The following is a 22,396-nucleotide window of genomic DNA, read 5'->3' as shown; positions in this document are numbered from 1 at the left end:
CGCCGGCGGCGCCATGCTCGGGCTGGTTTTGTGCGTGGGCGCGCAGGGGGGGGCTATGCCAGGAGGCCCCAGTGACCCTGATGGCAGCTGCTACTGCTGGTGAATGTAGGGAAGGGGTTTTTTGTTTTTAATTGCTGGGATGCTGGGGCCCAGAGGGGCAGCAATCGCAGGGCTTGGGGGCTGGGCAGGGCAGCCATGGGGGGCGCAGGGGGCAGCAGGGTGGGTGGAGCCAGGTGAGGCAGCAATTAGGTGGGGCTGAGGGATCAGGCAGACCCATTAGAAGCTTGAGAGAGTCCAGAGAAGAGCCACGCGCATGATCAGAGGTCAGGGAAGCAGACCTACGATGACAGGCTGAGAGCCCTGGGGCTCTTTAGCCTGGAAAAGCGCAGGCTCAGGAGTGATCTGATGGCCACCTACAAGTTTATCAGGGGTGACCACAAATATCTGGGGCAACGTTTGTTCACCAGAGCGCCCCAAGGGATGACAACTAGGTCGAATGGTCATAAACTACTACAAGACCGTTTCAGGCTGGACATAAGGAAGAATTTCTTTACTGTCCGAGCCCCCAAGGTCTGGAACAGCCTGCCACCGGAGGTGGTTCAAGCGCCTTCATTGAACACCTTCAAGATGAAACTGGATGCTTATCTTGCTGGGATCCTATGACCCCAGCTGACTTCCTGCCCTTTGGGCAGGGGGCTGGACTCGATGATCTTCCGAGGTCCCTTCCAGCCCTAATGTCTATGAAATTAGGGGTCATCACCATGGTCTCCTCCTTCAGCCCCCACCTCACTTACCAGCACTAGAGCCCGGGTCCAGCTCCCTGTGGCTGGCACCCTGCCTGTCCCGCACAGGCAGGCAGTATGCTTCAGCACCAGGGTGAGGGACAGCCGTATAGATGCTCTGGCTACCACCAGAGCATCTCTGTGGAGGACCCAGCCTCTGGTTGCCTCAGGCCACGGTCCAGGACTGTACCCTGCCTCACTTTTTTTTTTTCCCTGCGTTTTTTTTTTTTTACCCCTGGGTATGGGGTCTAATTTTGCCCCCGCGCTCCAAATTTGCAGTGCGGGGAATGTTTTCTAGTTGCTGCACGTGCCTCTTGCAGCATTTCAACGGGCTTTGAGATGCTGCAAGACACATGTGCGCACTCATCTGGACGCACCCCCAGAGGTCAATGAATTCCAAACCCAGGGTTTATTTTCCATGGGCCTACTCTAATACAGGATTAGAGTGACATGGCTGTGCATTGGGTCCATATTGTGGCTCAGTCTCATGTGGATTGAACTTCTATGAAACAAACTGGGCTTATCCATGTCAATGATAATTTTTGGATTATATACTAAAAACCAGTGAGTGAAGTTTTGTTTGTACGCAGACAAGGTTCCTTGGGTGAATTTGATATCTTTTATTAGACCAACTCAAATGGTTGGAGAATAGTTATTAAGCAAGCTTTGGGGTTCAAAAACCCTTTGTCAGGCTAAGCTTTGTCTGTACTCACTTCACCCTGCTACCACAAGGTCTGGTGGCCAGTCACTACCCAGCCATTAGGGCACGTGTGCACCTCCACTCAGCAGTTGCCAGAGCATTAAATGCATGCTGAGACAGTATCTGCTGCTGAAGGGACTGCAGCTGTGGGCAAAAGGCATGGCAGTGACTGTACACACCTTTACCAAACAGTAACCTGGCTCTGCTTAGCAGAGGTAGTGTGACACTGTTGGCACAAAGGAGGGTGCTACTGTAGAGGCATACATAGCTGGACTTCTACTGGCAAAAGTTTTATGGTGTAGATTAGGCCTGAGATGGAACAAGTAGCTTTGCTAGCCTCAAACACAGAGAGAAGAAAACAACCTCCAAGACAGCTAGCACAGTGCAACAGTCCTGGCGGTGTTTAGCCTTGCCAAGTTACCCATGGGCACCAGAGCAGAACTGCATGAATAAGTGTAGGCTGGAAGATAGAAGGTGTCTATCCATCCAAGCAGTGAAGTTCTGGAAATGCTTCCAGTAGAAGTTGCTGGGGCAAAACCCCTGACTAGTTTTAAGGTAGGGCATGACCCATTTATGAGTGGTGTTAGATAATGGGATTGCTTGCAAAGGCAGAGGATTGGACATGGTGCCTCAGGATGCTCCTTCCAATTCTGTGTTCCTCTGTTTAGTACGTGCCAGATGCTGGACACTGTCTTGTGCTTTTAAGTCCTCATTGCTAGCTGCTAACAGGCTAATTATTTTTCCAGGAAATGATACCCCCATCCCAATGGGGTTATGTAAACAGCAAGTAACTTGCACAGACATAATCTCAGGAGCTTCCTACAAAGCTGGCCAGACCCAGCTGCACTGATGTCTTTTCAGCAGCTCTTGAAGCAATAGCAAAACAAAACTGAAAGATTAATGAGGTGCAGAAAGCAAGAGGCACCCAGTCATTGCACTTTCTAGGACATATGTGTAGAATGAGCTTGCAGCTGGCCAGATCTATGGATCTGATCCAAAACACACTGAAGTTGATGGAAATTGGATGTGAGCAGATGTTATTAGACCAGCCTCCTTAGTCTGCCAACAGCAAGGGAGAGTTCAAGGGGCTTTCTGCCTTCCGTGTGCTCACTAACACGGTCTGATGTGTTGCACTTCCTGAGCACAAGACCTGGGAGAGGCCAATCCCACCAGCATCTCTAGAAACTACAAGAAAAAATGAGAAGGGAAAAGGGAAGTTCAGGGTCACGTCCCTCCTACCACCCCAGCCAGCAGAGATGAGCTAGGATCAGGGTGGGGTGTCATGCCGTGATTCATCCTTTTCTACAGTCCTTCCAAATGTGCTCTGCTCAGACACACGTGGGGAGGGGCAGGGGATAGGAAACGATAGGGACTAGAATACGCCTGCTGCTCTCCTCTCTCCAATTTGTGAATAAGTGGAGAAAAAGAAATCCCATGTGGAAAATGAACCTAACAGCGTTTGAGTAGACCTGTGGAAGAGTTTTTTGCTTAAATCCTTTTTCTTAGATAGTGGCAACTAAGGAAAGGACTGCTTTGAGAAAATTCTAGTTTCCAAAAATGTTGCAAGAAGTTAAAATGATCAAAACGTCCCATTTTGACATTTTCTAAGTGAAAAGTTCTGCTTTTAGGTCAGAATTGTTAAAAGAATTCAGTTAATATGTATAGTGAACAAAATTAACCTCAACATCTCAAACTTGATATTTTTCAAAACAGAGTGTTTCAATTTAGTTGTTCATTCATTAGTTTGCTCTTCCTGTCTGTCCCTCTGTCTTCTTTTGTCACTTCATGAAAGAACAGCTACTTCTTGCTTGGACTTAGAAAAGGAAATATTTTTGAGATCTCATACTTTGCATGCGATTGAAAAGCTCACTTCCTATCCAGCTCTACGTTCAAATGAAGACAGACTTTCCAATCTAAATTGTACAATTGGGTTGAGAATGAGACAAAGTGAGTTCTCCTGTCCTGCTGCATATCTCAAAGAAAGCAAAGTATGAATAGCACCATGCAGTGTCGTCACAGTGTGGTTTCATTGCCAGCGTGGTTACTCCTCAGGACCTTGTAAGGCACAAACATATCATTCTCTTACTCCAAATTCACAGCAGTTTAATTCCGCTGACTTTTGGCCACTGCCTAAATCAGGTGTCAAATGGGCTGGGAGCTGGATTCAGACCTCTGGGCTCCTTCCAGGCCAGGTCCAGAGGGCCAGGGAGTCAATGGGAAGTTAATGACCCATTGTTCTTTACTTCACAGATGTTAACAATCACCTGTGAAGTTAGAATTAGTGTTAATAAAGCTTCCTATTTCACAGCTCAAGCTGCTCTGCCTCTCCCTGCCTGTTTTAATTTTCACCAGCTGGTTGGGACTGGCCTCTGAAATCCAGGATTTTCCGGGCCAGTTCAGGACATATAGTCACCCTACATAAGGAGCCTGTCCAGCATGTGCACTAAGAGCACACCTACTGCACACCAGCAGCACCAGGTAGAGTGCAGCGGCCATTGTCATCTTCACTTGGAAACACAGGTCACAGTGATGCCCTTTTACATAATGGCCTAGTGCAGCGTTCCCAATCTCTGACAGATTGCGCACCACCAATTTAAAATGATAAACATTTGCCGATGGTACTTAGGGTGTCAGTTCAACCTTAAGTACCATCAGCAAATTTTTGTTGTATAATGTAATTCTAATACATCTGTTAATGCATACCACTGCCAGGTTGTCTGTGTACCACAGATTGGGACCAGCTGGCCTAGTGGTTAAAGCAATCTTCCTGGAAGTGGGAGATTTGGTGCCTAGTCCCTCCTCAAGCTGAGGGGATACAGCCCCCCATCTATTGCTTCCCAAAAGAATATTGTAATCATGAAGCTACAGAAGAGCTTGCAGGTGAGGGGCACCCTTCCTACCGAAGCTGCACCATAGTGCAGGTCATTGGGCTAGGAGGAGAGAAAGCAAAGGGGAGGCTGACTGCAGCCTGTTGGTCAGGGCACTCTGTAGGCCAAGGGAAGACCTAGGTTCTGGCTCTTGCAGTTGGAAATCTTACTGGGTTTTTTTTATTCAATAACTCCCTGATTTAAAATGCATGCCGCAGCAGGGAGCAGAACTCATCCATCCCAACTAATTGCCCTTAACTGAGGCTATGAAGTTAGTCTTTCTTCTACTTGTTTCAAACCCACATTTCCTTAAATAAAGGAAGACCTATAATCCAGGCCCCTCACACTTCCTGGCTGAATGCTCTAACCATTAGGCTGTTATGTAAAGTTGGGTGGCGACACTGCCCAGCCTCAGGTGTGTTCGCTCAGAAGAAGGTGCAATGCACTGGATCTCCCATCCTATTGGATCATCCCATCCCATTGGATCAGTGCATCCAATGCACTGGATCTCCCATCCCTAGCTCCACAGGGATGGGAGTTCAGGCAAGACACCTCTGCTTAGTGCTTCCTGTCGGCTACCTTAAGGAGGTTTCCCACTCAGCATTTGAATCATTCTTCAGAAATGCATGCATCCCCAGATAGGTGCCAGGACTCCTTATGCAGCCAAACCCTGTTTGTCTGAATTCCCCGTGGGCGCCTTTTAGGTACCTTCATAACTAAACTGGACGTGTCTCCAGAATCAATCTGAATTTTGTCCTAAGTAAATAACTTAATCCTTGACTCACATTGACGTAGCTGGCCAACTAAAAACTGGCTATTTGTTTATCAGTATATTTTAATAAAAAATTGGAATAACATAGCTGTAATCAAGTCCCCCTTCTTCTTTTCAAAATATTACAGCCAAAAGTATATCAGAGCCTGTTTTGTTTTTACTCTTTGAATCCTTATCACTATAGCAAATGCATCTTGAGTCTTTGATTAATTTGTGTTTACATATTTTTGTTCTAACCAAGCTGTGTTATCTCAGGGCAGTCTGATTTTTCCCCCCATGTCCCCTTCCCCTTATAATAAATTCCCATGAATTATTGTTGTACATGGGCGTGTGTTACTTAGTCATTGTGTATTTTTTGCTTGAAACAAACATTGCCTGATCCCATGACATAGTGTGCACCCTTCAAAGGTCATGTTTTAGGCAATGAAAAAGAGAGGCAAAGTTGCCCTATACTGCCAAAAGGAGGAAAAACAAACTATGGACAAATTAAAAGAAAATTAGTACTTACATTGTTGCTTTCACTCTAGAAATCTGGTCTCAGAAGAACAGTTCTGTAGATGTTGGTAGACTGGAAAGACCTCAGTCCAGACCCTCAGATGGCACAATCCCCCTGAATGTCACTTGAGCCATGCTAGCTGAGAACCTGGTCCACTTAATCCAATAGACCAATGCAGCCCATTATGTGCATCCTAATCATTAGCTCTTTCTACAACCTTGCTTTTATTTCCCTCCAGACCTCAGGCATCAGAGACTTCTCATTGTGGATGTCTGAAAGAAAACAGCTGGATAAACACTGGGGGAAATAGCACCAAAAATAAGCTACCATGGCTATGGGTGTAGTATAAAAATCTCAAAAGACAAACCCATGGCCTTATTGAAGTCAAACTATTCAAGACTGTTAGCTGAGACAGCTTGTGTATGGCCACTCCATCAAGCAGCTAAAAACCTACAGTTCCCACTGGGAGATGTGGACATTTAGCACTGCACAATGCCCTGCATTCCTAGGGTAGGATTTTATTTCACTTGACACATCCAAGTGGCAGTTTTCCAGACCCCTAAATGGCCTTTTAGGTTCATATGCAGTTTGTAAACCAAATGCTTGGGCAATTGGCTTAGTCAATACTCAGCCAAGAGAGAGCTAGCATGACTAGTGTTTGTTCATTGGTCATCCTAACCTTGGGAGGTATAGCAAATTGCTTACTGTTTGTTCTTAGCAATAAGGCTGATTTATCATCTCTAAAGAGGGGTTGGAGATGTGGGGAAAGAGGGTTTAGAAATTTTACATGGATATGCTCCTGAACATTTCACGATGCTGCTGGCAGGCTATTTGAGCAACCTGGTTTGCCATTTCAAACTAGAAGGAAATGGTAGTCAGATTTATTTACACAGACAGCATTTTATGCAGTTATTTGGTTGATTCATTTCTGCCAAGAATGATCATGGCTTTGGATTTTCACATTTTGGATAGTTGTTTTATTTCTTCAGGGATATACAGTCCAGTCTCTGCATGGTTCTTTGCCTCTCTCTGTTTTAGAGTTAACGCTGGGCCAGTTTTGTTACCATCTTCAAGCTAGATTCTCTGAATATGTAACTATTCAATCGCCTCATCCCAAGATAAAAAAGAGAAATGGGGAAAGAGGGAAAGATGCATTGTGCAAGACATTGTAAAGAAACAAGAAGTTTGCTTAGAGCTAGAGAAGGGCTCAGTCTTGGACTAGATTTACCCAATACTTCGGGGGAATTTTGGATCTGGTTCCAATCTGTGCAGTTCCTGCCCTCTAGATTGAAAGCTGCATAGCAGAAACAGCAAGAAAAGCATCAAATGCAAGGCCAGTTCTCCTTGACCCATGCCGAAGTACACAGAGTAAACCAAGCTGGGGGAAGAAACAAGTCTATGGCTTCTGCAGGCCTGATCCAAAGTCAATGAGCCTGTCTGTTGGTTTCGGTAGGTGTAGATCTGAGAAAAAGCAACCCATATTCAGGTTACCTTTCCTTCCTTCCTTCAACAAACCACAATGTCACTTTGAAGTGCCTGGCCACCAGAGCATCAGGCTCAAAAATAATAAATATGACCCTTTGGCAGAGATTGTGTGAAGATAGTCTCACGTCTCATGTTCTGCTTTGGAGTATGAAGACTTCGGTTGTATTCGGAAGACAAGTATTCATGGGGTTCTGCTGGAATTTGTCGAGGTGCTAACTAGATTTTAAAATTGCAATCTGACAAATTAAACTTGCCAGCTGGGGAAATGGTGCAGACGCAATGAGAGGATGGGATTTAATTATCATAAACCATTCTTGAACGCAGGACTGGAAGGACCCCCTGGACCAGAGAATCCTGTCCCCTGCATTTGCAGGTAACCTTTTGTCCACAGAATCCTAAAAGTTGGCCATTTTAGCCCCATGTCACATACTGCAGCCCTAAAACATCTTCTGAAGACAAGGTGCAGGGGAGAAAAGGGCACTGACATTACCTCTAACAACAGAGAAAGGGTCCAGGAAAAGGAACAGGCCATGCAACAAACAAAAGCAACATTTCCCCCCACCCCAATCCCAGACTCCATGCCTGTGGACGTAGGGGGAAAATTCCTCATCCATTTTAGCTCCAGGTTGTTCCCATCTCTACTTTGGACAGTATTTCCAGGCTATGGTGATGTGCCAGTTATCTGGTTTGTTCAGTCTCAATGCAACTATTTAAGTATGTATGAAATGTGTCCACACCACTTTCCTGCCTAATTGCATCCACGCAGCCATGCATTACTTTGATGCTGGACCAAGAGCCCGTGGTACAGTGCTCCACCACTCTGCTACATGATTCCTCTCACATCACATTATGCATTGCCTACTGGACAAAACAGGCTTTTTGAGATCTGGGGTCAAGCTGATAAACTCCTGTGGTTTCTTCCCTCAATGCATATTAATTTTGGCAGCAGCATTTTTGAAGTGGTGTTAGGCAGCCTGAAGGATGCATTATTGAGCCCTTGACTCACAATGGCCACCAATTCTAACAGAATGACACACCCGTAGAGTCTTTGGCTGCCTATAGACATGCTGGTTCATACTCTAATTAGAACACATCAGAGCAGACTTAATTAATCAAGGCTGTTCTGCATTCTAATTCAAATGCTCTAGCATTGTCTCTCTGTCACTTGTATTAAGCCCCCCATGTTTCCAAATAGCTTCAGGGGTATTTGTCAAATGAACTTCAGTTAAAGTACCCCCTTGACCATTTTAAAATGCAAGGGGCTTAATACACATGATGGTAAGCCATTTTAATTAGAGCTGCTTTCAGGGGGACCACTGTAATTAAAATGGCCCCTCCCCACCCCCAAGCATGTGTATAGGCACCCTTTGCTATTAAGTTCAGATTAGATGAATACTTGTCTAAGACGGTTTAGGAAATGGTGATCTCACATTGATTAGGGGGTTGGACTCATTGATCTCCATTGCAGCCCTACTTTTTTTCTATGATTCTGTGTATTTAGTCATGCCAACAAGTGGGTTCATTCTTGGCTTCTTCATGGGGCTGACAATGGCACACCTGTAGATCTGATGGAGAAGAAGCAGGAGATATAAGATACTTACGTGGAGCAGCTGTACTCAGTGAAGCACTGCTTCTTGTGTGCTGGGTTATAGATCTTGGCAGCTGATGAGCGTCTTCACAGCAAGACCCCATGGCGTACAGCAGTCAAGAGAGTAATCCATGATTTTTTTCAAGTGCTTGCTATGTTGTCCGCAGTAGCTTTGTGGACAGCTATCTAGGGCTTCGTCCTTGTACTGACTGGCAGGTTTAGCAGTTTAGCAGCCCACACCGTTCAGTTCCTCATAGTAGGGGAGTTTTACCAAAGATCCCTTGTCTTCAGTTGCCTCTCTCTGAACCACTTTGACTCAGAACTGCAAACAGCCATCACAGTGCATCCTCACCTTCATTTACTTGACAATGCGTGCATCTGAATGTGCAATAAATGTACAGCAATACACTCTGGTGCATACTGTGCCAGAGTTTATTGCTCCCAGGCACCATATTTATATGTGCTCCGGGGACCATAGCATATTAAGCTGGGTTGGAGCAGCCACAGCTGGCAGGGATACTGGGGGTGGGGATCAGCCTGCCAGACCAGGGCTGCTCCTGTCCCCCCAGCTCAATGTCATGCAGAGGGGTTGACTGGGGCACGAGGGTGATCCAGTGCAGGGCCAGTAAACAGGCAGCCCATGCACTGAAGCACCCTCATGCTCCAGCCAGCCCCATCAACATCTACATGTGCATTTCTGCAGAGTAAAAAAATCCACTGCAGGATCGAACTTGTGTTTACAGGTACCGTCCTATGATGCAGTTAATTAGTTTACTTCATCCTAATAGCACTGCCCATGTAGATGCTGAGACACTTACTACAGAGCAAATTGGACAACTCCGCAGTAAATGTCTTATGTAGATATGCCCAGTGCCTATCAAAAGCCATAACAGTCAGCCTTGCTCAGGCTGATTGGACAGCTGGCGTGCATCAAGCTGCCTCTGCCTCCTGATTGACTGGGGGGAGAGCTCATGGGGATGGGGTAGTGGGTTGCAAGCTATTTAATGGACTTGGTTCAGAGTGCTGATTATCTGGCTCCAAGCCATGCAGCTTCCGGCTTCCTGATTGCCCAGGATCCTGAATCTTGGATCCTGATCTTGGCCTCTCCCTTGGTGGTGTGGTTGATTCCAAACCTCAGCTCTTGCCATTAGATCAAAATGCCCAAGTCCTGGTGGTGTGGTAGTATCTGCAGTTTGGTGATTCCTGTCCAGATGAGAGAGGTCGTGCACCTTCCCAAAGCAGGCAAGTCCCGAACAAAGACTGCAGGCATCCAGGCAGAACCAGAGGGACCTGGCTGCTAAATGGGGATGTGACCACTCTTCTCCCTGATGTTGAGAAGGAGCAACCCTAGTTACCTACCAGCATTTAAAATGGGAAGTAACATCTTGGTCAGGTTGAGCTAGGAGCCATGTGTGGCACACAGGTGCCAAGACAGGTCACTCTAGGTAGGAAAGAAAGAAGTAATTGCTGGCAGCGGTAATCAGGAAGCTGGGTATACTAAACTTAATGAGAACAAACTCACTGCATGGTGGAGTTACTATATTCTGAGAAGGATTGCTGCAATTAAAGCATGAGCTAAATCAGTTTGGATCTGGACACATGAGGCATTAAATGACCTAATTAACAGTCACTGAGTTAGAACATTGTTATGAAGAAGAAGATTCCTCAAATCAGTCCACTTTAGTATTGTTCACCAATCAGATGTTTATGCAAGTATTAAATAAGTAACAACCATGCAAGCATCACATCAGCAGTTCATTGAACAAACACAGATACAATGAAAGTGCCACCCTTAGCCTGAACATCAAATGCACGTGCAGCCTTATAAATATTTCCAGCAGCTGATGTAAGAGGTCGGGTGGTTCTTCCGTGGAACGCCATGGATTGTCATTATTCCTCAATGCTTAAGACTGTTTGTTGGTTATCTGTTTTAGTGCCTCTCTTATACTTATACTTCAGGTAACTCTCAGAGCAAAACTGTATTTTTCTTAATGTACTCTGAGAATGGTATTTCTTGGTATTTGGATTATTTGTTGGGGGGAAAAGTTAGGTTTGTCTATAAGAAGCAACTATTTAAAGTGATTGTTTAAGGCTCTCTCAGGCTAATTTACTTGGATGCATATTGCATTACCCAGTAAAAATCTAGAGCAGGATTCCTTGGGGTCCCACCAGAAAGACTATACTCACCAAGGAATTGACCCTGCCTTATTTTAAAGAGCACAAAAACAAATACATCACAAACCTCTTCCAAAGTCCACTGGACTCGGTGCCAGTCTGTATGTTGGCTTCAGCTGGCTTTCGATATGGCCCTGTCTGAGAGCACCAGAGCATTTTCTCCTCTCCCTTTTCTTCCTTTGATAAAACAAAATGTCATGTTGAAAAGCCCAGGCATGACACATCAGTGTGGAAGAATAACAAATATAAGGTTTGTCAAAGATAGCTTGAGGCACAGTAGTTCCAGATCCTTTCTGCATCAGTGGACCCTACCATTTGCATGTCACGCTATAATGCATTCCCCAAATTGCATTTTTCTCTCCTGCTCACGGGCTAAAAAATTTTGGAGGAGCCCCTTTCTCAAAAAGAGACTAATCTTCTGCTGCCCATAGCTGTTCTCCTAAAATCATCTCTCTTCCTTTAGGAGTCTGGTTCTAACTTCAACCCATTCCTTGTAAATAGCATGGAAGGCCATCTATTCTGGATGTCTAGAGGCAAGAGTTATGATAACAGCTTACACAGCAATGCAGCCTCTGACCTGGATGGAGCCCAAAGGTTCACAGGACGGCTACTCCCAACTCTTCCAAGTATCCTGGAGCCACCATGTTGTAAGGATGGATTAGCTCCTTCATCTGCCCTGGCTATTGACAGCATAAAAGGCTCAGGGGATGGGTGACAGTGACCTCAGCTGCTGTATGTATAGACTGGGCATGTCTACACATGCATTTACTGCGCAGTAAGCAGTTTGTAGGCCAGTGTCTACACATGCAGCTGTTAAAGCACAATAACGCTGTGTGTGGACTGACCTGGGACTAAAGTTAGTCCCAAGTCAGTTCACACGCATAGTGTTACTGTGCAATAAGGCATCTACATATACGTTACTGCACAGTAACTAATTGGGTATACATTTGATACCTGCATGATGCAGCTATCAAATTTACTCCCAAATCGGTGTAAGTTGCCACAGTTACTGCACAGTACAGGCATGCACATGTCGATGTGTGCTCATGCTATGCAATAATTTTTGGTTCCTGCACAGTAAATGTGAATGTGTAGATGTGCTCACTGTGACTCTTCTGATAGGGCTTACAGATCAGGGAGTGCAGCTAGATGTTGGTTCAGACAGTACAGCTGCCTAGGAGCTGAAGATGAGTGGAGCCAGCCCTGCCATCAGCACAAGATTTCCAAAATGCCTCACCTTGTTCATTGTTAATTCCCACTGAACTAAGGAAGCTGGGCCAGTCTGCACCAAGCTCTTTTATTCGTATGCTATATCCCCATCTCCAGCCTTTCGTCTGCTTTTGTCCCTTGTTGATCTGAGGCTCTGTTGGGCAGAACTGTTTTGTTATCTGTGTTTGTACAGCACCCAATGCAATAGGGCCTTAATCTGGATTGAGATCTGGGGCTGTTAACATTATAGAAAGGTTTAACAATCATAAGGGCTGATTCTGAGAGAGGTTGCTACTGACTGAGTCACTAATACTACTTCCTAATGCCAGTGAAATCTTCCTGAGGTTTCCTTGCTCCACAACATTCACCATGCCAAATCTATTTGAGACCATAATAGCTGGCAAGAGCATGACCTGTAGTGATGTGGCAGTATGTTTTAAATAAGAAGAGGAAAAACACTTAGCAAAGTGACTAAAAGGCTTAATGTTCCTTTAGTTCTGACCTCTTGTTGCTTTGACAGTGCCTTTAACGGTATGGTTTTTCACAGGATCCTGGGGGGCTGAGGTGGTGTGGGTGCTAAGGTGTGTGGTTGGCAGCCCAGAGGTCCCAAGTCTGAGGCCATAGCAGAAGCACTCATGCTGCGGCCGTGTCAGCTTCCAACAAATCTGCAAATTCTATTAAATACCTTATCTCAAGGACAAGGACACACGAAAGAAGGACAGGCTCCTGCCAAATGACAATGGTACTCTATTCCAATACTGCCTTTTATATGTGTCTGAGGCAGAACATTGTCATCCTATGGCAAAACACCATGGCGAACATGTGAAAACTGAAGGATAGATAGTAGGCTTTGCTTAGAGAATTGTGTGTTAAGCTGAATCATCAGCCACTAAGATGTAGTGTACTAGACACCTCTGTGTATTGCTGTTATAGATGAGGGTCACTAGAACTCCTAGCATGGATTGGGCAAATGTAGTAATAAGTATTGACAGCATTAAATTTGTTTTGTCTGGCATAGGAAAGACTGAGGGGAGCGCTAACAGTCATGAAATACATAAAAAGACTTCTGAAAAGAGGATGGTTATACTTTTTGTCTATGTCTATAGGGGACAGGACAGGAAGAAGCAATCTGCCTATTGGTGCAGGAAGTATTTAAGTTGGGTATAAGGGGAATCTTTATAACTGCAAGGATAGTTAAGCCCTGGAATCAATTACCTTGGGAGGTTTTTAAGAGCTGACAAACCTCTGTAAGGAATTGTTTAGTACCACGGTGCCCAACTGTCTGGCTCCATAGGTCAGATGAGTGGTGCAGGGTCAGTCTGCAAGTCAGTTCCCCCCACAGGACTGGCAAGTGAAGTTGGTTTGTGGGCACAATCAAGCACTGCCCGAAACCAGCTGGGTACCAGCCCGACTCCAAGAACCTGGGTCCAACCACACAGGTCCTGAAATTTGGCAGCAGGGAGTGGCAATTGCTGCTGCCACCACTTCTCTGCCATCAAATTTCCAGATTTGTACGGAGTGCTGCAGGCCAGTTGACACAACTCTATGGGCCAGATCTGGTCTATGGGCCAGGGATCGTGCACCCCTGGTTTAGTGGGATTGGAGTGTTGTTGAATCCATGACAGTCCAGGAAATATGTGAAAGGCAAGGAGTCTTGTAGGTATAACTTTTATTGGACCAACTGTATAGCATTCAGGCACAAAGAAGAATAGTTTAGGGAGAATGTATCCTACTTTTTGGCAGGGTATAGTTTAGATGACCCATTTTCTAAGTTTTTTGTGATCTCTCTGAAATATCTGATCCAAATTTACTATGGTAAAAAAAAATGTTTCAAATAAATTGAGTTGTCTACCCAAGTAAATCCATTAAAAACAGAATGAAATGTAGTGCTGATATGGTAGCCAGCTGCTAGAGCAGGGCTGGGCAAAATGGTGGATCCGGCCAGCAGCCAGACTCCATTTCTCAGCAGCCCCTGCCTGTGTGGATGGGGCTGGTTTCCATGGAGATCCCAGCAGCAACCATGTTTTGGCCAGGGTTTCCATGGAGATCAGCCTCAGCCTAGGCAGGGCGCACAGCAGGGCAGGGAGCTGCTCCGGGGCCGGGCTGGGATCTTGCAGTGGTGACAGCATGGTCTGGAGCCAGGGCAGAGCCGTGATCTGCAGCCTGCATGCTCCGGGCAGGGGCGTGCAGGCAGCAGATCACAGCTCTTCCCTGGCTCCAGTCCATGCAGTCACCAGGGTAGAGCCACGATCTGCTGCCTGTGCACACCCCTGCCCAGAGCATGCAGGCTGCAGATATTGGCTCTGCTCTGGCTCGGGACCATGCTGTCACTGCCACGAGATCCCAGCCTGGCCCCAGAGCAGCTTCACACCCTGCCAAATGCCCTGCCAGTGCTGCTGGGGCCAGTCTCCATGGAAACTGGCCCCAGCCATGCAGGTAGGGACTGCTGGGAAATGGAGCCCACTGCTGGCGGGGTCTGGCCCATGGACCGGACTTTGCCCACTCCTGTGCTAGAGTGAAAGTCTTAACCACTTTGAAGTGCCATCTCTTTGGTCTTTCCCCATTACTCTTCCAGCATAAGAACATAAGAATTGCCATTTACTGTGCCGGACCATAGGTCCATCTTGCCCAGGATCCTGTGTTACACAGTGGCAAAGAGTGGATGCTGCAAGGGAAGTGAACTGGATCTGACCAGGGTTTTATCCCTTGTTCCTCTCTCACTTGCAGCCTCCAGCATTTAAGATCTAGGACGTTCTGAATCAGAGGCTGTATCCCCAGCTTACATGCTCAGTTGCTACTGATGTCCCTTTCCTCCAAAAATGTGTCCAGTCCATTTTTGAATCTGTCTAAACTCTCAACCCCGGGAGGCAATGGGTTCCACACTTTAATTGCAGGTTGCATGAAAAATAACTTCCTTATATTAGTTTTAAACTTACTAGTTTCATTTTGTGATCCCTAGCTCTTATATTGTGAGAATAAATAATAAATCCCTATTGACTTCCTCTTCACCATTTAGTATTTTGTAAACCCTTTTCATGTCCCTCCTTGAGCATCACTTTTCTAAACTGACCAGGCCCAGTCTTTTTAGTCTCTCCTCAGATGGAAGCCCCTTCATACCAGTAATCATCCTTGTTGCCCCTCTCTGGACCTTCTCTATACCCTTTTTGAGGTGTGAGGGCCAGAAATGGGCACAGTGTTCAAGGTGTGGACTCACCATGGACTTATAAAGGGGCATAATGATACTTCCCACTTTGTTTACAATTCTCTTCTTAATAGAGCTTAATAATCCTTAACATTTTGTTTGCCTTTTTGACAGCTGCTGGGCACTGAGCCAATGTTTTTAGTGAACTGTCCACAATGACTCTCAGGTTTTCTTCGTGTGTGGTAACAGCTAATGTAGAGCCCATTCTAGCATAGGAATAGTTTGAGGTATTTTTTGCCCGGGTGCATCATGTTACATTTGTCCATATTGAATTTGATCTGCCATTTAGTTGTCCATTTATCCAATAGCACCAGAGTCTTCTGTAGTTCCTCTCAGTCCACCTTGGTCTTTGCCACTTTGAGTAATTTTGTGTCATTCGCAAATTTGGCCACCTTCCTACTCACCTGTTTTTCCAGATGTTAAACAGCACTGGTCCCAAAACAGATTCCCAAGGACCCCTGCTGCTTACTTCTTTCCACCCTGAAACCTGACCATTAATACTCACTCTTTACTTTCTATCTTGGAGCCAATTTCTGATTCATAATCCCATGACTACTGAACCTCCTTAAGAGCCTCTGATGAGGCAGCTTGTCAAAGGCATTTTGGAAGTCCAAATATACTATGACAACTGGATTGTCCCAATCCATCTGCTTATTGACACCCTCAAAGAACTGGAGTAGTTTCATGAACCACAATTTCCCTTTGACAAAGCCATGTTGATTCCTCCACAGCAAGTCATGTACATCCATGTGCTGAACAATTCTTTTTTTTCATTTTAATTTTTACCAGTTTTCCAGGAACAGAAGTTAGGCTCGCTGGTCTGTAGTTCCCTGCATCCACTCTAGAAACTTTTTTTTAAATGGAGTCACATTGGCAACTCTTCAGTCCTCTGGTACCAAGGCTGTTTTTAGTGATAGGTTGCATGCGACAGTTAGGAGTTCAGCCATTTCCAAGCTGAGCTCCTTCAGGACCCTAGGGGCACATCCAGACAAGTGCACATGTGCAGTTTGCAGCGCCACATTTCGTTTCTCAGCAATGACCCTCTTGTCCTTTTGTGCCCCTTTTACACCCTGATCATCGAAGGTCCAATTGACTCCCTGGTAGATCTTTGATTTCTAATGTACTGAAGGAAATTTGTATTGTTACCTTTTGTGTCTCTAACAAGTTTCTTCTCAAATTCTCTCTTAGCTTGTCTTATTGCAGTCTTACATTTGCTTTGCCAGTGTTTATGCTCCTTTTTATTTTCCTCATTAGAATTTGACTTCCACTTTTTGGGAAAAAAAGCCTTTTTTCTACTTGCTGCCTCTGGAACACTGACATTAAACCTTGCTGTCTTTCATTTAGTCTGCTTTCCTCTTTATTATGTGTAGTATGCATTTGCTTTCTGCCTCCAGTATGGTGTTCTTTGACGTAGCGTGCCACAGCCCTATTGATATGATCTACTCTATCATTTCTGTATAATTTGTATCCTGTACCGCATCCTATTATTTTTCCTCATTCCACCACGTTGCTGACAGGATAACCATGATGTCATATCATTATTAACTGATAAGCATTCAAATTCCCCCACCGCTTATGTTCGACCTTTAGCATTAATATAAAACCTGGTATGCCTTTGTTTCCTGGTTAGTTACTTCTCTGTGGGCATGTCTACATAAAAGATATTAATGATTCATAGATTCATAGATTGTAAGGGGCTGGAAGGGACCTCGCAGATCATTGGGTCCAGCCTCCCCCCCCTCCCCAGCTCTAGGCAGGAAGATAACTGGGGTTAGGAGACCCCAGCGAGGTGCCTGTCCAGTCTCTTCTTGAAAACCTCCAGGGTAGGTGACTGCACCACTTCTGGAGGGAGTTTATTCCACCATCTGCACACCCTGAATCTGAAGGAGTTTTTCCTGGTAGTAAGCCTGAAATGGCCTTCCAGGAGTGTATATCCATTGGTCCTGGGCTTCCCCAGGAGTGCCCTAATGAACAGTTGTTCACCGAGCTCCTGATGCACTCCTCTGATATAGCAGTAAGCCGCTATCAAGTCCCCTCAACCTTCTCTTCTTTAGGCTAAAGAGGCCCAGGTCCCTTAGCCTTTCCTCGTATGGCTTGTCTTGCAAGTCCCTGATCATACGGGTGGCTCTTCTCTGAACCCGCTCAAGTTTTTCCACATTCTTATTGAAGTATGGCGCCCAGAACTGGATGCAGTACTCCAGCTGCGGTCTCACCAGTGCTGAGTACAGCGGGAGTATCACTTCCATAGTTTTACACAAGATGCATCAGTTGATGAATGCCAACATGTTGTTTGCCCTGCTGGCCACCGCATCGCACTGACGGCTTATGTTAATACAATGGTCAGTCATTGCCCCTAGGTCCCTTTTGGCCATGGTGCAAGTCAGGCTGTCACCTCTGAGCCTGTATGTATGTTGAGGGTTATTTGCCCCCAGATGGAGCACCTTACACTTGGAAGCATTAAACTTCGTCTGGTGCCAGTCTGCTTAACTCTCGAGCCTGTCCAGGTCTGCCTGTATCTGCAGCCTGTCTTCTGGTGTGACCAAACTGCCCCATAACTTGGTGTCATCCGTGAACTTAGCTAGCGAGCTTTTCACTCCCCCATCCAAATCATTGATAAGGATGTTGACAAGCACTGGTCCAAGCATGGACCCCTGAGGGACACCACTGGCCACTTCATGCCAGGATGACACAGATCTGTTCATGAGAGTCTCTGGGTCCTACCTTGTAGCCAGTTTCCCACCCACTGAACCACTGAGCAGCTGAGCCCACAGTTGTCCAGTTTTCCTACAAGGATATTGTGGGATACTAGATCAAAAGCCTTTTGGAAATCCAAGTATATAATATCTACCTTGTCTCCCATGTCCAGGTGGTGAGAGACCTGGTCATAGAAGGAGATGAGATTGGTAAAACAAGACCTACCTGCAACAAAGCTATGCTGGCTGTCATTCAGAATGAGCATTAGCCTACATTAACATGCATTACTGTCACCTGGCTACATGAGCATGTCCTTAATGCACATTAACTCAGGCTAATTGCGCCTAAATTTGATACCCACAAATGTGTATTAACACGTCTAACTTTAGTGCTGGAACTGACCAGGTACTAGAGGGCCGGCCTGAGCCCAGCCCAAGTGCTTCTGGCTGGCTGCCTCTCCTGCCTTCAATTTGAGACTAAAGTTAGTCCCAAGTGCTGGCAGCCATGTAGCCAGTGGCCACAGGAGTACATGGCAGAACTGGAGGGACTTGGGACTAACTTTAGTTCCAAGTCTCTGCACACATATAGACACCTGCCAAAAATCACTGAATGCGCATTAGCTTAATGCACATTAAATTTAGTCATGTTTATTTTCTGTGACCTTTTATTCATTAAAGGCATTTGCCTGTGCTTGTTTTCATCCTGTTTCTTGTCCCCATTTTTTAATGGTCTCACCCCTACAGAGGGCATGTCAATCTGAACTATGTGCTGTTCTGCACCTGTCAGCTTTACCCCTGTTTTTAGTTTAAAAGCTGCCTTACCACCTTTTTTAATGTTGCATGCCAGCAGTTTGGTACCATTTTGGCTCAGGTGGAGACCATCCCTTGTGTACAGGCTCCCCTTGCTCCAAAGGGTCCCCTTAATAAACTTAAACCCTTCCTCCCTGCACCATGCATTGACAGTCTAGAGCTCTGCCTGCCTACGTGACCCTGCACGTGGCACTGGAAGCATTTCAGAGAATGCTACTATAGAGGTCCTAGACTTGAAGCTCCTATCTAGCAACCTAAACTTAGCTTCCAAGATCTCTCTGCTTCCCTTACCCAAATCATTGGTACCCACATGAACCACAACCTCTGGCTCATCTCCAGCTCTTCCTAGCAGCCTGTCTACACATCTCATGAGGTCCATTACCTTTGTACCCAGCAGGCAAGTCACCATGAGGTCCTCTTTGACATCACAAACCCAGCTATCTATGTGCCTAATAATCAAATCACCCACTACCAGTACCTGCCTACTTCTATGCTGTGGGGTTCCCTCCCTTGGAAGAGTATCTTTGGTGCAAGCAGATGCTGTAACATCTTCTGGAAGGTGGGTACCATCTTAGGGATAGTTTCTCTCCTTCCCAGTTTGATGCACTCCATCCCTGAAGCTCTCATCCTGCTCAGCAGCATGGGAGCTGCTACAGTGGAGATGGGTCTGCTCTACAGTATCCCTGAAAGCTTCATCTATGAACCTCTCTGCTTCACATAGCTGCTTCACTTGTGCCACCCAAACCCTGAGAGAATGTACTTGCTCTCCCAGAGCCAGGAGTTTAGGTGCCAGCAGGGCTAGGGAGAGATTTCTATGTTGTCAATTTTGGTCTGAGGCACATACAATGCTTTGGCTCTGCTGTGAAGGGTACATGTTGCTCCTCTTTGCAACCACCCATGGAAGGAGTAAGATGAGAATAATGGTGTTTGGGTAAATTTCAGTCACATGAGGGCTCTTGCTGCTTCCACTGCAATTGCATCTGTCCATCTCTTTTACCTCGTGCACACCATCTGCCACCAAGTGCCAGGCACTCTCTGGTATGGGAAGACTGGTCTACCATTTAGGTTGCTAGCCTCTGGCTCAAAAGACCTAACTTTGATTCCAGACTCAGTCAGAGAGATTAAATGAGTAATTTGGAGTCCTCCAGCATCCCAAGATGCAGTGCTTCCAGCCCTCACCTCCATCCCCAGAGCAGGGATGGAGCTCAGGTATTCTGGCTCCTAGCTGCCCCCCTGCTTGCCAGGCTTCTATGGGCAAGTCAGAGCTGTGCTGGCAAGAAAAGGTATTAACGTGTGACTGCTCACAACATGTTCTACCTTTAGCACCAGTTAACACTCCACACATTTAGTATGGTTTTAGTGTAATGTGCAACTTCACCTTCAGATCCCGATCTGTGAAACTGGGCTAACACAGCACCATGTGTCATGAGAACAGCATCCATTAATGACTGCAAGGTATTCAGGTGTTACAGTGAAAACAGTCATTTAAGAATCTAGATACATGTTACTTGCATGTACAGCACCAAGCACAATGGGTGCCTGATCCTGAACTGGGGCATTATAGAAATAATAATGAAATAAATAAAGAAGGAAAGAATAATAATACTGTCAGGTTTGACCTAGAAACCACTACACATAGCCCAAGCAAAAGTCTCTGTTATGTAACTAATGTCCAACTGCAATGATAAGGAGAAGACAGTCTTAGATAAAGGAGGCTTGAAAACAAAAACAGAATTAGTGGACTAGGGCAAAGGACTGATTTAAATATTAAGATTCACACCCCTAGGTGGGGAGAAAGTATGCTAATGAAACATACATGTATGGAAATGAGATACATAGCTAAAACACAGGTATAGAGACATGCTCAGTAAAGAACTCCTTGCGTCACTCCCTTATAATCAATTAGCAAACAAGAATGCTTATGAAGGTCCAATACTCCTGTATAAAAGATGCTTAGTATTGAGAATCTGTGTGCTTGTTACGTGAAATTATTCCGCTTGCACCTTGTATTGCTAGCAATAAATCTTTATACTTTCACCCCTGGTATCTTTATTGGCTTTTGCATACTGGGCACGATCCCAGACTTGAGCTGGGGCTCAACAGTACTAGCTCCCCGTTGGGGTTCATGCAGTTTTCTGCTCTTCTCCTTACTCTCAGTTCGACACGGTGATACTATAATAGCAACATATTTAAACCTACAATAGGGCATTCCAACCAGCTTCAGTTACTGCCAAGATCAATACATTCATACATCCGTGGAAGCAAGTGTGGTGCCAGCTCATTCAGAGTAACATTAGCATTGTTTCCCTTTGTCGTCTCTAAATCAAAGCCAGAAATACCACGTTGTTCCACGGCACCTGCATAAACACCAATGGGAAAAGCCTCGTTTTACTCAGTTAAGTTACATGTCCCAAGCCCTTTTCTTTGTAAAAAACGAGCAGAGTGAGTGACGCCAACAGAACGAGTTAGTCCACTTCACAGAGCAAACCTGCAGATAAGGGGCTTAGAGACTTGGATTGGGGTTGTGGAAACCCATGCTCATTACCTGCCATCAGGAAACAGCTCCTTTAAAATGCTCCTGCATTCACTAATGACAGCGCAGCTCAGCTTCTCCTTTTACTTTGAAACCAAGTCGGGGCAGCAGAAGGAACATGTTCTCTTGTCTTGACAGCTCGATCAGCTCCTTCAACAAGTGGCATTGTGAGTGATCTCCCTTTGAAGCAGCAGCGGTGAAGCAAGTGGTGCTGGTGTAAGATGGTGGCATAGATCCCACCGGGGGACCTTTCCTGAACGGAAACTGAAACAGGTAAAATACTCCAGGGTTTTCATCCAAAAGAAACGGTGCTGACCTGGATTTGTAAGAGGCGCTATTAAGACCCACTAACCTAATGACAAGCTCATAGAAATCAGGAATGAAAAAGAGCTTTGAGGTTGTGCAGACCAGTACTGTATATTTTGAAAGCTAAATCTGAGTAATATGTTTTGTTTTCAGGTAAGGGTTAAACAGCAAACCTGTATACTATGGTGCAGGGAAGAGATTTGGTAGCAAATTTGGGTCTTTCTTGCTTGTATCTCAACTATCCTGAGAATGAAACATGCTAAGGAGTCTAGACACTGTTTTCTGCTGGCCGATCTATCAGCACCAACACCAAAATTAGAGCTGGTTGAAAATCTTCCATTAAAAAAAAAATGTGTTTAATGTAAAATTGGAGGTTTGCTCAAATGAAAATTCCCACAGGAACTGGATGCTTTACTTGATATCTATCAATAATTTCTCCACTAAACTTTTCAGTTTTGATTTCTGAAAACTAAATTCGGTGTTTTAGTTCTGGGTTTTCCAGTGCAATCTGAGATGTTCTTCCAAAAAAACTTACTTTATTTTTTATTTTTTTGTGGAAAATTTCAACAGAAAAAAACAAAGCTGTTCTTAAGCATCCTTTCTGGGCTTCCTGACAGGAAAACCACCAGAGCAAATGAAGAGAGAGAGAATGGTTGTAAGGGGGAAGAAACGGAGGTCACAAAATTAAAGAAATTAGAAAGTCCTTGGTTTTAAAGTCATATGGGACCACAAGGATCAGCTAATCTGACCTGTAGCTTGATAAATCATTGAATTTCCC

General features: G+C 45.3%; 1 protein-coding gene across 12 annotated transcripts in view; it reads left to right on the top strand.

Moving 5' to 3' along the window:
• ADGRF5 (adhesion G protein-coupled receptor F5) overlaps positions 1 to 22,396 on the top strand; it is a 120,697-nt gene that overhangs the window by 38,546 nt on the left and 59,755 nt on the right. For 10 of the 12 annotated variants that reach the window (XR_003091727.1, XM_025191435.1, XM_025191436.1 and 7 more), the window contains exon 2: positions 21,451 to 21,585. The exons of the other annotated variants lie outside the window; for them this stretch is intronic. The gene's annotated coding sequence lies outside the window, so the exon portion shown is untranslated. The remainder of the gene's footprint in view (positions 1 to 21,450; positions 21,586 to 22,396) is intronic. 12 annotated transcript variants of the gene reach the window in all.

The sequence above is a fragment of the Alligator sinensis genome, unplaced genomic scaffold (genome assembly GCF_000455745.1).
Source record: "Alligator sinensis unplaced genomic scaffold, ASM45574v1 scaffold1666_1, whole genome shotgun sequence".
In the NCBI taxonomy this organism is placed as follows: Eukaryota; Metazoa; Chordata; order Crocodylia; family Alligatoridae; genus Alligator; species Alligator sinensis.
The sequence above is the reverse complement of the archived record's forward strand: the minus strand, read 5'-3'. Positions and strand labels throughout refer to the sequence as shown.